The 17306-nt window shown below is 41.0% G+C and overlaps 1 protein-coding gene across 11 annotated transcripts in view; it reads right to left on the reverse strand.

The window, feature by feature from the left end:
• CDCA2 (cell division cycle associated 2) overlaps positions 1-17306 on the reverse strand; it is a 102140-nt gene that overhangs the window by 66085 nt on the left and 18749 nt on the right. For 10 of the 11 annotated variants that reach the window (XM_040617856.1, XM_040617857.1, XM_040617866.1 and 7 more), the window contains one exon: positions 12102-16254. The gene's annotated coding sequence lies outside the window, so the exon portion shown is untranslated. Of the gene's footprint in view, positions 1-4190; positions 4316-12101; positions 16255-17306 lie in introns of those variants that run through there. The other variant, XM_040617858.1, reaches the window with a different exon arrangement.

Below are 17306 nucleotides of genomic sequence, written 5' to 3' on the forward strand. Positions count from 1 at the left end.
TACTGACCTAAGATCTAGCTCTTGCTTTTACTGTAGAGATCTCCAAATATTCACAGAGCAGCTGTTGCACCAACACAGTGTTCAGCTATGTCCAGATAAACCGGCACCGGTTGTGGATTACCCTAATACCTAAGATTAGACAGTTTGAAAAGGGAATTACCACTGCTATTTCAACTTAAAATCATCGGTCCCAATCCTTACTTTGCAAGAATGGAGTGGATTCCTGGCACGCTTATTTCCAGGTGATTGAAGTGTCCAGGAACATTTTCAGCTGGTAAATCAGCAAGGTTTTCACTATTCCCCTAGAGCTCAGGTGTTCTGTTACCCTCAGTCTAAGCTGATACAGGAGTAGGAACCCAGCTGCACAGCATCTCGAGGGAATGGACCAGCGAAGTAAAATATCCTGAGGGAAATGTTTTTTGGTGACCCTAGCGAGTTCCTCCTTGACGATGCATTCGATATATGTACATACAGGGGTCAAACGCACAACTGGATCCATCAGCGTCAAACGAAACACCCCTCTCTAATCAGGTAGCTCCATTTACACCACGGCAGGATATAAACCTCAACCCTCTCACCCAGATTTTGCACACACCAACCAGCAGTCCAGCCGTGGATGGCTGCAGTTACATTCCACCAGTTGACTTCCCACGTGCTGGGAAGTACAAGAAATCTAATAAATAAACTACCGTGGCAAGATCTCCAATTCCATTTCTGCAGATGTCCTGATAAATATCCAAACATTTAGGCAGTTCTCCAAATTCACGCTGAATTACAAACCTTCTCAAGATCTGCTCCACTTTATTCTGCAGAATTCCATCAAATTTGGACGCTTAGGTATTTAAGACTTTTTTGAAAAGTGCAGAGTGAGTGAAAGGAAGGGAGAACAAAAAGTTAGCAACCCACCCTGCCATATTTATTCTGGTCTGCATCATTTAAAAAAATGAGCACTAAAAGACTGAGTGGAGCTCACCCGACGTTTTATAATGTACTGTAATTTCTCAGGAAAACGCTTTGTGAAAAGTAAGCAATATATCCTAGTGTATAAGTATGTAACCATAGTTTCCCCCACCATGCAAAACATCTGTGACCTTGCACAGAGGTCATCACTGCAGTAGTGTTTCTCTTTACTTTTAAAGAAATGTCAGGCCATTTTTTATACAAGACTTATGACAGGGTGCTGTTTATTGTATCACAAAGCCACTATAACTCCAGCACAAGGAAACTGCTATTATTTGGAGAGTATATATCTTCCTGACTAGCAGTAAAGATGAAAATAAGAAGGGTAGTTTTCAGAGAGTAAAAGTTAGAGTCTCCCTTAATGACACCAGCATCTTCTCCATGACTGAAAACTGAACCATTACTGGACTGCTCCATCTGATTAAGGCTCAGATTTTGTGCTGGGGTTTTCTATTAGGTCACACAGGGTTTATGCTCATCTTCCACTGAAAATGGTGCCAAATTCTTAAGGTTTTGAGGTCTCTCACATGAACATACAATCAGTTTAGCCACTAGACTTAAAAAAATTCAGCTCCCTTCAGCAGAGGCGTGCTTCCCTCCCCACACCACTTTACGCAGAACCAGATTTTTTGTTTCACATGGAAAGTGTTGGAGAAAATGTCAAGGACAATTTGGGGCCAAACAAAAAATCATTTCCAGTCACCTCTATTTCCTTTTTACCTTTATCATGGAAAATTGCTTGTGGCTTTTTCTGGTAGCTCTGTTCAGTCCTGAACGAGTACACTGTGGGGGCACCAGGCTGTGCAGGCTGCATCTTTTAAATCAGAAGTCTAACTGAGATCCTAACTAGTTGTGTTCATTGAAGGTCCCTCGGTACTTTTCGCAAGACTAACCTCTGTATCCTGGCCAAATTCCAGCTCAAGTAATTACAATCTACTTTCCCAAACATCCCTCTTCTTTCCCTGCAGCACTTTCAATTGCATATGAAATTATTCTATTATCTAATTATAATAGTGCCCACAGACTGCTGTCGAGCTTGGGGATTCTGTGGGGTGCTAGGGAGAGCACAGATGCCCGCGGAGCCCCCTGGCTTCCCAGCAGCATCCTGTGCCAGTGCTGAGACCCGCGACTACCTCGCTGTGGCTCTGAAATGCTGGACCGAAGAACAGGGTTCAATTTGAAATTCAATACAGTAAATCAGGATAAGAAAGAGAAGCAAAAGAAAGAAATACGTAAGCTTGACAAAGAAAGCAAAAAAGGGACAGGTCCTGCTGGTGGTGTTTTAGGCTGACTGTGTGCTATTTCATCAGTAGCACCCCCCACAGTAGATGAAAACAAAGCTGCCTAGCGGACATCTATGCTGCTTAACAAAAAGCACCGTAGAGGAACGTCCCAGCAAGCAGCACGCCTGCTGGAAGAGCCACCCAAAGTGCCATCGTGTACCAGGTCTGAACTGTAAGTTGAGCGCCCACACTGGCTGTAACTCAACAGATACGCTGCTTCTGATTGAGCCGTGATTGCACGGTGTGATCGGCACCCCACACACTTCGGGCAGCTGGGGTTACCATGCCTTCCACAAGCAGACAGGGGCTCACTCTGCTTACGCTTCAAACAGACCATATGCCAAGCGCTGCTAATACAGGTCCAAGTTCAAGCTAAGAAGTGTTGCCAAGAGGCAGGATGTTATCAGATTGGTCTTAACACCATGTGAATGTATCTACATGCCTAGGTGCTTCACTGAATTATGAAGCCTTTGATTTCTGGAACGAAGGGGGAGGTGGATTGGAAGGAATCACCTTTCCTCGTTAAGTATTTGCACAGTAGCAAACAGTAGGGGAATGACCAGACTTTTTAGGAACTCCATTCCCATTTAAGCAGCCAGATTTTAAAAACCAAGCAAACACAAATGGAAAAACGCAGAAGTCTGAAATACCTTTCTCAGCATATTCAATTAAGTCAACTGCTCACAAATATTACACAGCTTAAATTCAGAGAGATGACATTTAGGAGACAGCAAGTTTTTTTTCCTGATCATTTTGGGAAATCATCTTTGAGATGTTTAACACAGAACTGACCACAGAACAGCCATTCACCACGAAGTGCATCCTAGTGTGCACCAATATGAACAGCAGAGTAGAAGAAAGTGATCAGAGAAATCCTGTCAGCTTTTTTGAAATGTTTGTTTGTGGTTCATTGTCATTAATTGGAAAAAAAATATTTGTAGTTCTTTGGGGAGAAGAATCATTTGTTCACATTTTTTCTCCTATGCATCATAAGTCATATTTATGTAATAGCTATGAAGACATTTCAGTTTAGATTGTTGATGCCTTTGTACCTTTAAGCACAGGTTTTGAAGTGTGTTTCCTTATAATGCTATAATTTAACTTCAACATTTTTAAATGAAAATGGCAGCAGGATGCAGCCAGCATATGCTATGTAGTCCACAGAGGGCAATTATTAATTTCCCAGTGGATACCTTTTCTTATGGTGACTGGCAGTGGGGTTTTTTGTTTGCTTTTTTATATTATTATTATTATTACTCAGGCCTTTTAAATAAAACATTGCTAGATGTCTGTATCTCAATACACCTGCTGTGCCAGTGATTACACTGTGTTTAATGGCATGTCTATCTTGGGAGAGCATAGCCGAGTGTAAGAGGGGACTGGAAAGGACAATAAAACAGCTGTTGAATTTGTACATCCCTACATTCCAGTTGAGGAGCTGTCACCAACCTGCTAGGGCCTGGCACGGGCCTTGGTAGTATCTGAGCTCCAGCCCTGGTTCTGACACTAACTTAGCTGCAGTCTTGCTCAAACCTGTAATTATCAGGCAGGCTTGTAGCTGAACGCTGAAACGGTGCAGGAAAGAAACAAACACAAAGTTTTCCAGCAGTGGCTTGTACTACCAAATTTTTCTTCCGCTGAAGATAATAATGGACATGAGAACGATGAAACTCCAGTAATAACAGCACCATCCGTACTAACAGGAATGTTTCAACAATGCGCTTACAAAATACACCTTGAAGATCATCCCTAAAAATGTGAATCATCAGTACAGACCAAACCCAATGTACAAATTTAACACCTGAGCAAAGACCCTGACAATTTGTCAACTTGGACTAGGGAAAGACATGCGCAATGGTAAAGCAAATACACAACTAACTGCAGGTCTACATGAATGGAACTAACTACACTTTAGCCCAAGCTTGACATTTCGATTTTGTTCCTTACCTCAAAAAGTGTGGAGATGAATTCCTTTGCTTTTCCCAAACGTAAACTGTCCAGTCCTCTGTAGCTAGATACTCAGCAGACAGCAGCGGGGTAAAAATGTCACGCAGATAGTACCAAGATCCATGCTTTAATAAAAAAACAAACAAACAATCAATCAAAAACAAACAAACAAAAAAAACAACCCACAAACAAACAACAAAAACACCCACTAAGCTGAATTTAACTGAAGAGCTAACAGGGCAATGACTCTACAAAACCAAATCACTGTTACCCAAAGTGCTACCCCAGTCTGTGCATTTCTAATGGCTTCTCATCTGCAGGCAACAGAAAAATGCCACAATTCTGCTTTTTTTCTAGGACGAAGCCTCAACTCTGCAGCAAGATCCACACAGGTGGATTCTTGTATCTGTTTAGAGCCCCATTAATTTTGTGAGACAAAAGAAACCACTTTGGCAGATTCATCCAGAACTTTTTTCTTATAAAGATCCTCTTGAAGAAAAGAGTAACTCCAAAAGCAGGTCCAGGTTCAAACCCAGCATGCCAATACAGTGATAAATAAAAAACCCAGGGAAGTTTCACAGACTACTGAACATATGTCATCAGAGCTGAGAGATAAGTTACATGTTACAGATACCAGCCAAAGAATTGGCAGGAATAAAGACTTGATTCTTATAATACTTGGACAACTCTTTATTAAAAAAAAAAAAGTATTCCATTAACTGCATCACTTCTAAATGGCCTCGTATCATACTTGAGGCTGAAGTAGTTACTGAAGAAAGATCAAGGGTTAAGCTGCACACCGCACAACAGCACAAGACTTTAAAAGAAATAATAAAAAAAAGCTTCATCCAATTTTTTTTCCAAATTAAATCAAGAACATTCATAATTAGTTTTTACACCGGAGACATCTAGTGGGAAATGAAAGAACTGAAAGAGCCATAAGCTGCCTTCGCCCTTTCATTAATATTTGCTCCCAAATGCAGGTCAAATAAATCTAACTCACAGTTTGAAATGAGTAGCTTTAAAACTGATGTATTACTTTCTGCTCGGATTTATGCCACCCATTTTGGATAATTACTCCCAATGCTTTTTCCCTATTGTATTCAAAGCTTCTTCATAAGAACGAAACGAAGTTGGGTTCCTTGAGATCTCTTCTGCTTTTAATAACTTTTCATTCCCCTCCACCCCTCCCCATCCTCAAAGATTACTTCCACCTTTGCAATTTAAGGCAACTGGATTTGTGCTGGCAGACACCTTGCACTCATTTATGTATGTGTTTTGTTCCCTGCTGTGATAAATTGCACTGTCCAGGCACACAGTAAAAGACCATCCTGCCCTGCATCCAAGGCCCTGATCCTGTGAAAATGTACCCATGTGCTTGAGTTTATACACTGAATAAATTTACCAAAGCACACGTGTAAGCCCTGTTCTCACAAGATTTATGCACATCAATAGGGTTACGCACAGTGCATAAAGTTAAGCACGTGTTTAAGTCATTACGAGACTAGGAACGAAACACACAAAGGGTGGAAGGGAAAATAGATGGACAGAAAGGCGACTTAATTTGCCCTACGTCATGGTAGTCACGTCCACATGGCACAATGCAACATGTGTCCAGAGATACCTAAACTAGTCCTACAAACCTTGCTGTTACAGGAAGAAGCTCAGTCCCACCAGCAAGCCACCCTGGCTCAGGCCAACAGACCTACTAGGCAGAAGGGCTAATTAGCCTGAGCAAAGCATCACGCCAACACAGCTCTACAGCTTTTAGAAGCTGAGCTAAAAGCTAAAACACGTACCAGTGCACAGCATCGCATTGTACTTTTTTTAAGAGTTTCCAGACAAAGCCAGTAGGGACAGAACTACGTCTTCAGCACTGCTTCTTAGCATTTTCTTTTTTGGCTGTTTTGCTACCTCAATGCAATCCGGGGGAAGAAGCCGTTTTGCTGAAACCCACAGCAGAAGCGTCTCATGCCTCAGTGCAATGCCAGAAAATGAACCAAAGGGAACTACCTTCCATCTCCATGCAAAACATTTTGACATGAGAGAGAAACAAAGGGAAGAAGGGGACAACTGTAAGGAAACGCAACACAACATTGCACCTTACTCAGGTTGTGGTGCTGCAAACGAGACAAGAAAATGTGACCTCGTGAGCTCTCTAGGCCCATGTAGAAGAGCCAGGATACCCACAGAAGTCCTCCCCTACAGATCTGGGAGCACCACTGAGGCCTTCGAAGCTGATCCATTAGAGACGTCCAAGTTTCCACTTCATTACAAATCCACATGGGAAATCAAACCTTCTCTGCTGTCTCTCCTTTGGTATCTGTAGGCTTTTAGAGATTTCATCTATATCGTTACAGCAACGTAGTTAAATCACCTTCTTGTTGTCTGTTGTCTGTAAAAGAGCAAAAGGAGAAGCCTGGGTTTGGTAGCACAAGACCTGGGAAAATCAAGTAACGTTATTTTCTGTGTGCTGCTGGGTTTGGAGAAAGCTGAATTCAGGCAACCGTTTTGCCTTTCCATCCCCTCCTCCACCTTTTGTGCTGCACATCACCAGCTGCAAGAGGGGTCTATCACTTCAGATTTAAGACACCTGGCTTCTGCATTTGCAGAGAAGTAAGAACAGGTACATGCTACCTGCTCTATACGGGCTGTATTTGGGGTTAACAATTGTGTGACATCGGATCAGCTTAGTGCTTAACCTTCTGTGTCATTATTTTCACTTCATAGATACATATAATTGCTCAGTTACGACAATTCTTTTGCAAAAAGTGGTTCTCCATAAGATGTCTATCTGTTTGCCTCCCTCCCCCTCAAAATACCACATACCCAGGTGTCTTAAATCTGAAGTGATAGACCCCTCTTGCAGCTGGTGATGTGCAGCACAAAAGGTGGAGGAGGGGATGGAAAGGCAAAACGGTTGCCTGAATTCAGCTTTCTCCAAACCCAGCAGCACACAGAGAAAATAACGTTACCCGATTTTCCCAGGTCTTGTGCTACCAAACCCAGGCTTCTCCTTTTGCTCTTTTACAGACAACATGCACCACAGATGCAAAAATATAATCTCTAAGGCCTTCAAACCTCAAATTCACGTTTGAAATTCATTCAAAGCCCCATGTCACGATCGGCTTACATCTTTGCTGACCAAACACCCCGATACCCTGCTGTCCTAACAGCACGCAGACTGAAACGAGACCTCAGATTGGAATTTAGGGAGAATCTGGAAGCGGACTTGGTGGCTTGCTCTGGAAGGAGACAGTTTCCAGCAGTGAACCCAAGGGGAGTTAAACCAGGACCGCGACTGGAGGAAGCCCAGGTACTACCCCCATGGCTTGTAATGGCTGGGGACGGTGTTTAAGAGCATTTTGCACAGGAGTTTTTTCACTGCACGACCAGCAAATCTTCATAGCTCCCCTAGAACCTTCCAAGAAGGACACAAACTCAGGCAGCCTGGTGAAACCAAACGAAAGGGTGACCCTACTATCAGTGCTGGCTGGGGTCCATTTTTTAGTCTCCAGGAGAGTTACCTCAAGAAAGAGATTTGACAAAGAGACCAAGAATTCAGACAGCTCCCAGCCCCCACTGAGCAGAACGGTTCTGGGGAAGAAGACAAGCATTACCACTGTGATTGAAACCCACGGCTTGCTTCACACACAAAGCAACGCCGCATCCCATTCTCCAAGCACCAAGCAGGATCTGCTCCGAGCCAGCTCCGGGGTGACACCTTGTCCCCCATACAGCCCCCCCAGCCCGCCCCCAACAGCAAGCTCACAGCCCCTCCTCTGCTTTCAGGTATCAAAACTATATTCATTAGGTCACAGAAGTGGGGAAAAGGTAAATATAAAAAGTAATTTGAGGGGAAAATCCTCTCAGAGAACTTACCCTCTGCAAAACGCTGCGTCACCAGAGCCAGCGCCGAGGAGGAGACTGCAATTAGGGGTGATGGAAGGCACCTGAGCCCAGGCTGCTCCACAGGTGACTCGTCAGTCCCCCCACACCTGCCCCGTCTGGAATGCCCCTCCTTGGGGAAAGGGAGGGTGGCTGCAAAAAGCACTCCCAAGGCCACAAAATTCAAGCAGAAAAAAGGAGAAAATGAAAACATAGTACTTTGCTTTCTGAATTTTAGCGTATCTGGACTTATAGCCACCTCTGTTGTGAGAAGGGAAGGTAAAAACTTACGAATTTTTTGGATCTGCTTTGCATTCATCACAGACATTTAATCATTACTTTATTGATTTCTATGCACGTTTATACATTTCTCTGCGCACATTGCTCTTTGACTTTGCTAAATCTATCTGGAAGGGACAGGCCAGCAGGTCCCAACATTCTTTTTCTCTATGCAAAGTAACTGCTAAATCTTTTAAGAAGCTTTTGTCTACAGAGATGCAGTGTTTTGAGGCGTGGCTTTCATGCAGCACATCACAGAGGAAGTGCACACCCCTGGCAATCATGAAAGTTTGATTTCTAGACTTGTTTATTTCTTTGCTTCCCTTCAGCACATTCAGTAACTAATTGTGAAGGGAAAACTTGTCCTCTCCCAGAATTAGAAGCTCTAGGTTATTTGAAACACTAATAAGGACAACACAAAAAAAAAATCAAAATCACATTTGCTTACTTCTCTGGAGTGATTAACTGAAGTCTTGCCAGCTAAAAGAAAAAAAAACCCTAAAGAGTAAGAAGAGGCTACACGGAGGGGAGGATAAGAGCATACACTTTATTCAGGCAGGCAGACTTGTTCCACCTGCTGAAGAGAGGAAATGAAATTAATTCCTCTGTTTTGTTTCTTCCCCCTTTATAACAGAGCTAATGTCTTGTATTCCCTGTCCCCACCTGCTGGTAGCAAAGAATTACCCATTTTCTAGGCTGGATCGTAGAAGAAAATTGATACGTAGAACATCGAAGAAAAGTTTGAAATGGAAAACCAAGTGGTATGGTGATGGGATGAAGGGGGAAATCCGAGAAAGACAGAGAGATATTAAGCACTTTGCTGAAGTGCAGCTTTGGCTGGAGCAGGTAAGATGCATGTGGCACTTGGGCTTAATCGTGACTCAAACTGGCCATTTTCCACAGGCCAGTGTGACTTGCAGCTGCCCTGAATGAAAGCAGGAAATTGCATTTTTGCTATTTATAAACTGTGAGAGTGAAATAACATGAATACTGTATGCCTCTCCCGATCCCCATCTGTGGGGTTTTAAGTATCTTATAAGCCCCAATAGATTGTGCTTCTCAGATCTTATAAGGGCATTCTCATCATACCAACCCATAACCCGGTTCAGCGTAACTGCACCATTGTCTTCCGTTATATTAATTTGGATAAATTACCTTTTGGGTTATAGCTCCTGTACAGCTCAAGCTAAAGCAGGGTTGTTTTTTTTTATTTCAAGGATTAGGAGCCAGTGCTTTTGGAACAAGATGGCTCTTTTATTTGCACTGATTTTGTCACCACATGGCTTCTTGAATGACAGTCACAACACCCTAACAGGGCTACAAGCTTGTTTACAGGGCTTATTTTCTCCTGGACTTGTTCACGCTTTGTACCTTCAGGTATATCAAAACCACAATGTAAGAACAAAGTCTACAGTCTAAGGCGAAGTCAGCCTACCGCAGCAAGGATTATCTCTAAATCAATCCAGTTTGTATGTAGTCTAATGCAAAAACATATTGGGGGGGGGGGGGGGGGGGGAAATATCTACCTGCCACTGCAACATAAATGTTACAGCAACAGAAAGGAATGGGTCTGCTTCCACTGTAAACGTGGGGTTACTCCACCAGCTAAAGATTACTAACAAAAATCACTTCATGCTGCAAACAAACATTAAACTCAGGCTGGCTTTACAGTAACATGTATACTAACAGATCCTGCGCCTTGCAAAGAGGTAGCTCAAGTTGCAAGCAAGACCCTTTATTCTGTAGCATTTCTGTTCATTGCAATTTCTCAGATGAGTCACCTATGAGAGTTTACAACGAAGTACTAACTTACCCAAGTGAGTTGTTCAAACAGATTACGGCTTGTAAAATTTCCCCAAGTAGAGCACTGTTAACTAGAGACTCTGGTGCTGCGCTACTTACCAGATGGGAAAAAAAAATTTAGTTTCTACTAGATATTGTGAAGTTCAGCTTTGCAGGGCAGGGAAATTCCCACAGGGACAGGAAAAGCTACAGCTGATGAGCACATCCATAAAAATAATAAAAAAGGCACTGATGATTGTACCAAGATAATGACAGGAAATAAAAAGATTTCAAGCACTGAACACTCCAGTATATTTAATCAAAATGCTTCTCCAAAGAGGCCTCCTGACTCTAAACTTGTGTTCTGGAGCTTCTGAGCTGGGATCCCTCCCGTCACTGTCATAGTGGGTAATCAGCTCTATAACCTGTGTAAGTCTCAAGTCCTTCCACATCAGATACTTCTTCCTTGTCTACAGGAGGCTTATTAAGACTCTCATCTACAAAGCAATTGGAAAAGGGACAAAGCAGTTTCAGAGAACTGCCAAGTAGCACTGTGTTTCACAACACTTTACAGTGAGATCCCACAAACCGTGCAAATGTACTTTGCAAAGCAAGTGAGGAGACTGCTATCGCTTAAAGAGGTTGCAAACTAAACTGAAACTTTTCATAAATGGAGCGAAATGGGAGAAAGGGACGAAGGAAAAGAGTTACAAAAAGACGATGTTTCATGGCACAAAAAGTGCAATCAGAACTCCCTATCAGCTGTGTAGCTGAAAACACAGCCCCGAGAGTGTCAGCTGATCCAGCCACCATGAAGTCCTTCCCCAGAACTCACCCACAAGCAAAAGCCCAGCACCTGACTTCTGTCCTTTTCATTCTGAAGAAATTCTCGTAAGAGAAGCCTAAAGGTGTCTACAGTCTCTTTATCTTAGAAAAGGCGTAAATTCCTCTATCCAGCAGCATCCAGTTTCAAACTGCATGGCCGGCTAGCAGGAGAGACCCAGAAAACTTTCATCCCAGGACCCTCAAACGCTGCCTGACGGAACAATGCAGAGGGCCATCGGGCTGTAGTGGAGCATGCTTGATGCACCTTTAAACGGGTTAGATCAAATTAAGAGTCCAAAAAGAAATCATTACCTCCCTTCACTTAAACATCTTTCTTAATAAAGTATCCCAGGATTGAATTTCAGGCCCAGTGTTTTCAGGGATATACGGGTTATTTCCAAGCCGAGCTATTACCAGTGAATGCGGTGACATTAATATGAGTAAATGCAGGAAAAAGGATGAAATAAAACATATCCTATTGAAGGAAATGAGAGCTCCTTAAGAAAGAAAAACACACATAGGAAAGACGTGGGCATATCAGGATACAAATGGGACACTGGGGAGTGCCGGATTCCACAAGCATGATGTTATTGAAGTGTTTGATACCAGAGTAAGCACCTGCAGATATGAATTACATCCTTGTTCAGACCACTAACATCGGAGTACTGACATCTCAGGAAGTGCTTATGTTATATTTCAAATCCCACTGCCAACTGCATAAATATCAAATAAATCAATCATAGATATAAAAGACATTATCTTAAGGACTTCAAAAAGCTGAACAAGCCACCTCTCTTCTAAAAGTAGTACCACCCTTAAATCATTTGGGCTTTTTCTGTCCATTGCACCTGAACAGCAATAACATTAATGTTGTTGACCATCACACATTAAAAGCTTCACCTCTGTATACAGATAGAATAGGGATAGAAATAGTTTAAACCAGTAATCACTCAGTAATCAGGCCAAAGGTTTTGCACACTGTAAACAGACTTTCCACTGCCTTCAGGAGGTGGCTATCTCATTTTACGCATGTAGAAACTGAGGCACCAAACTATGAAAGGACTTGTGCAATATCAAGAGAGCTCTAGAATGTCAGGAGCAAAACAAACTCAGGACTAGGAGTCCTTGAAATGTTCGTTAGACCATGCAATCTTTATTCTCAGTGCTTTGAGAAGCTATTGCTGACCACAACAGAGGTTGCAATCTAGAAATGAAGCGGTTTTGCACTCAAAAGACATTTTGTCATCTGCACGTATCAGATAAAAAGACTATTAAAAATAGACTACAAACAATTCACGTCATTTTAAAGGAATCTTGTGATTTAACTGAAAGCGTCTATTCTGTGTTGAAAAGATAAGGTCTTAAGCTTCTGCTACTTTTTAAATAATTTTTTAAATTAAAAGTTACAAATACCAAAACAAATACAATAAACCCCTACATTTTAGTAAACTAAGATTTTACTAGCGTTATGGATTTTTGGATTTTGAGAACACTTTTCAGTTTAAGAGTTTCCCTATAAGCTCTTATTAGGTTGTTATTCTTCCTTGCTTGCTACGAGGGTCTTAATTACTGTTGCTCCAAAAACAGCTACCATCCATCTTATTCAAGCAGGGACTATTTGGCCATACCGCTAAATCATCTGGTATAATCAGTTTTTAAAAGTTTGTTCTGCAATGAAAAAATGGCTGAGAAAGGAAGCAAAAGTAAATATATCTTTTTACATTTTGTTAACAGCAGCAGGAAGATTAAGTGGCCATTCTACCAAATATTCATACGAATTCAGAATTTTTAAGCAGAAGTGTATTAGGAGCCACATATTCTGGGAGACATTAAAAAAGAAAGATCTGCTGTAAGGGACAATTTTTCAATTGGAATGAGTTTGCAAATGAAAATATAAGTATCAGTAGACTCTAAGCTTCATGGCTGTGATAATTTCTCTCAAACTCCTAAGAACACAGGTTCTCCAAACCCAGGTAATCTCCAAGAGGAAATATTTGCAGGACTACTGCTTTGCACAGAGCATACAGGGAGTGCTGGGAGAAGCTCTGGTCCAGCCTCATAGCCTCATGCTATGCAGGCGACGGAACTTTATTTTCAGAGAAGCACCACCATTAAAGGACACTAACATGACTTGTCACTTGCTCTGGAGCTGGTGTAAGTATTGCAGCCCAAACAGCCCATCTGCTGCGTTAGAGGCTTCAGGAGCACTGGGAATTGCCAGCATCAGAAGCCTACGCTGTTACCGACTTTGCTGCATTTGTTCAGTGGCAAAAATGAAACATCTAAATAGCTGGTCGCATCAGGCTTCTGGACAGCAGGTCCAAGTGCTGATCTTAACAACCGAGCCTTTTTTCTCTACTGGAATAATACAGCACATCCGTGCTTTCACCTAGAACCTGCTGCAGCCAACATGAGTATTTCCACTGATTCCAGTATGCTTCAGAACATGCTCTCTCTTCTTACAATCTTGCATTATCTATTATATGCTCTGTTATTGAATGATTTCATAACCTGAATGTAGCAATAATATGCAGTGTGTGTTTAATATGATTACATAATTTAAATATGTTTTGGCACAAGTCTTTTACAATCTTGTGCCAATTTCCAGACACCAGTTTTGGTGCCAGTCTCTCAGCAGCTGGACCAGCTTAATGGTCTGTCTTGTTATGAACAGTTAAAAAGTCTGCCTATCATGTTTTTCCTTTAGAAAAACAACACTTTTTAGAAAGATTAGATATCAAATAGGAATAGAGAAAGCATATGTAAGGCTTGACCTTCTCTTCAGCCTCTTATGATTGTAGAGTATCAAATCCTTTGAGTGAGAAAAACAAATTTAATTAAGCTTCTGCTTGTTTTTGTTTTTCTAAGGAGTGACCGAAGGTGCCAAACAAAAGATTTGGGATACAAAGACTCTCTCTTTGCCCATCAAACAAATCTGGGGCAGTAGAACATGGTTTGCTCAAAATACCAACAGAAACATGACTCAAGTATCACAGGAGGCTCCTTTCTAATTCCGCTCCATGGTCCAATTCAAGTCACTCATGAAGCACCAAGTGTCCTGCCCTGGGGCATGTTTGTCCAGGAAGTTATTCTTCTAAGTTTTATTACACTGCTATGTATTTCCCTTTTGTATTCTGTAAGGTAACGGTGTGAACCTAAAGATGAACAATTCAAAACGTTCCACATCAAACTTGCACGTGGAATACGCTTTTAGGTCCTTAACTGTCTGCAAAACAAAATGTGGACCTTTGCGAAATTGCAAGCTTATCAGCTTTCAAATAATAACTCTATACAGTAGAGCTGCCACATTAAAAAATAAAATAAAAACTGATGATGTGCACTAGTAAATTCAAGGAGTATATTTCTCCTTATTCTGAGATTTTCATTTGACATAGGAAGCCATATCAAGTGCCTCCATCACTGATGGGGAACCAGTCCGTATGCAACAGGAAACACGATCAGGCATTGTTCGTAGGGCTGCTGTCCCATTAATCCACCCAAATCCTTCTATCCCCTGGTCTTCCCAGAGGTTCCTCTCATTTTAATCCCCCAAAAAATCCTAAAATCAGCGTTTCCAAGGAAGCTTTCATAATTAAGATTTCATTAATAGTTTGCATTAAGAAAAAAAAAAACAACAAAAAAATCGTTATGCAGCATTGTCAAAAATGAGACATTCCATTTCCAGAGTTCAGTTCACAAGATACAATAAGAGCGGGGGAAAATGTAATGACAAAAACAAAAAAGGTTCAAGTTTCCTTAAAAAAGACTAACCACCACCCCCTCCCCTCTGTTCAGCTGCAGTAAGGTGAAAGGCTAAATGTGGACAGAATGGTAATATGTAAGCGGTTTCTAAGCTTTCTGGTGGGAATACTTAACAGCATAAGTATGTTTCCCCTGGAGACCTTCTCCACCATTTGGTCCAATTTCTTACTCCAAGAACTGAACCAATTCATGATGTAATGCTCCAGGGAAAACATTCCTCTCGAAAAAGAGTATCTTCCTAGGGAGAAGTTTGAAGAAAACATCTTAATATTGTTTAAACAGCTTTTGGCACGGTCATACTAGTTGCACTGCATTCAATACTGAAAGCAGAAGACAGGCAGGCTAAAAATATGGAAACGGAAAATTTTTTAGGATTTAGTTTAAGACTTCTTCTCATCTACCACCCCAAGTCCCTAGCCCTTGCTGATCCTTAATGGAATGAGAAAAAAGACATTTTCAGAAGCAGAGATATTTTTTTTTTTTGCTAATAAAAGGGGAACAATTTAAGGCTTTGGCTATTCTGTGTGTCAGTATGAAACCACATACTTAATTCTGCCTACTGCCTTATCATTTTCTTTAACTCTTACACAAAGGTGCCATTCCAAAGCACTTAACACCACAGATCTGGCCGCAACTAAGGCTCTTTGTGGCTCTATTAAGAGGCACTATGCCAAGCGTTAGAAAAAGTTCCTGGCAGCAATGCTTTAATTTGCTTAACTTGCAGTATCTTGCGTATGCATACATTCTCTGTGCTACCAACTGCTTTGCTTCCCTTTTTGGATCATCATCCTGTGAACCAAGCTGTCGTTTCTGTGACTGGCAAGAGTCAGGCGTTGGTGTGTTAAGCAAGAGGAGAAAGCATTGGGAAGACAGACGTGAGATAAGCAAGGCAGATCAGAAGGCAGCACGCTCCAAACGGAACAGCGATGCAGGAAAACTCAGCAAGGTACAATAGACCTTTATCTACCATGAGAAGCAAGCAGTGGGAGAGGTGCAAGAGACAAATGTAAAGTGAACGCTTGAGGCTTATATTCCATAGCTTGTATTATGTAATGCTTAGCAATAAGATAAGCTACATGCATATTACCTACCCCTTATGTAAGCCTTACAAAGCTTTCCTTACAAAACACACCATGGGTTCTTAAGATTATTTTTCTTGTTGAGAGGAAGAGTAAAATGACCTTTTTATTCATCATTAATATTTTTACCCACACAATTACTTTTTCCTCAATAGCACACACGAGGATACTCAACACACCCAAGTCAGTTCAAACGTGAATTCCCTTACAACCTTAATAGATTTGCATTAGTGAATATTATTTACTACCAAAACTCAGCATTACTGACCTTCTGAACATGAAACTAAGTGCATTTGTTTGTCCAAACATTTGTATGACATAGGCAGGTTATTTATGACAAGAGTGAAGCATGGCTTCAGAAGTATCTTCGGTACAACTCAGTTGATTTAATGGACGGTGATACCAGGTCCAGGTTTTTTCACCCTGATGTTACAAGTGATGTTACAAGGCTAATAAAAAAAAAAAATAAAAAAAAATAAAAAAAAAAGACAAAAAGCAAGAAAACTGAGTAACAACTTCATTCAAGGACAGCACAAACCCAAAACCAAACCACAGAGAGAACAAAAAGCCCCATTTTCTGATTTCTAGCTCGTTTAGTTTACTACGTCATTAGGGCTTTCAAGGAATGATCACTACTTGTTCTTGTAACTTCTCTTCAGACTTTGAGATACCTTGTTTGTAATCTTAAGTATTTAATAATAATGATTTAAAAAATGAGGTTCTTTTATCCACTTACAAACATTAGGAGTTTTGCATATTATTTGTTCAAAGGGATTTTTGCTCCCAGGGTGGGATTATGAGAAGTAAAAGATTTGTTTGCAGGGTGGGGGCTGTCCAGGCATGGTGTCCGGCTTTGATAATTTACTTTTAGTCCTTCATTGTTACAATACTCCAAGGCCCCTGGCAATAGGTGACTAAATTAAAAGTTATTATTATTAATAATAAATATTGTTGTTCAGACTACAAAACATTTTGCACAACATGAAATCTCGGTTACAGAGTGCAAAGTCTTCACTGAACTGATTGGCAATGCTAAAAAACAGCAGTAAGCCTGCACCATAAAGAGGTTATTTAAACTAAACTTTTGTGGAGTTGGAAGCCAGTCCATAGCAGGCTTCTGTCAAGAGGTTTTACTGCTAGTTTGCTGGGTCTTGTCTTTGCAGAATTTTCAGTTTCTGGGTAGACCCTAAACTTTTAAAGCCTTGAATCGCAACTATTTATCACCCATCAGGGAGCTACATAAAATGTATTTTCCTTCAGAATGACTATTCTCATAAAAAATCTAATTTAAAAAAAAAAAAGACAATTAAGAATATTTTTAAAAATCCACAATATAGCCCAACTAACAGGGATTCTTAAGACTAAATACTATGAACCACAAAAATTAATGCCACCTGCAAGCTGTAAATATGCGTATTATTTAATTTTTTCCAAGTATTTACTTTGGCTGTTACATTCAGCTGAACAAGGCCTAAAAATTGTCAAACTAAATTCTTGTTTA

This window comes from Falco naumanni, chromosome 19, assembly GCF_017639655.2.
Source record: "Falco naumanni isolate bFalNau1 chromosome 19, bFalNau1.pat, whole genome shotgun sequence".
In the NCBI taxonomy this organism is placed as follows: Eukaryota; Metazoa; Chordata; class Aves; order Falconiformes; family Falconidae; genus Falco; species Falco naumanni.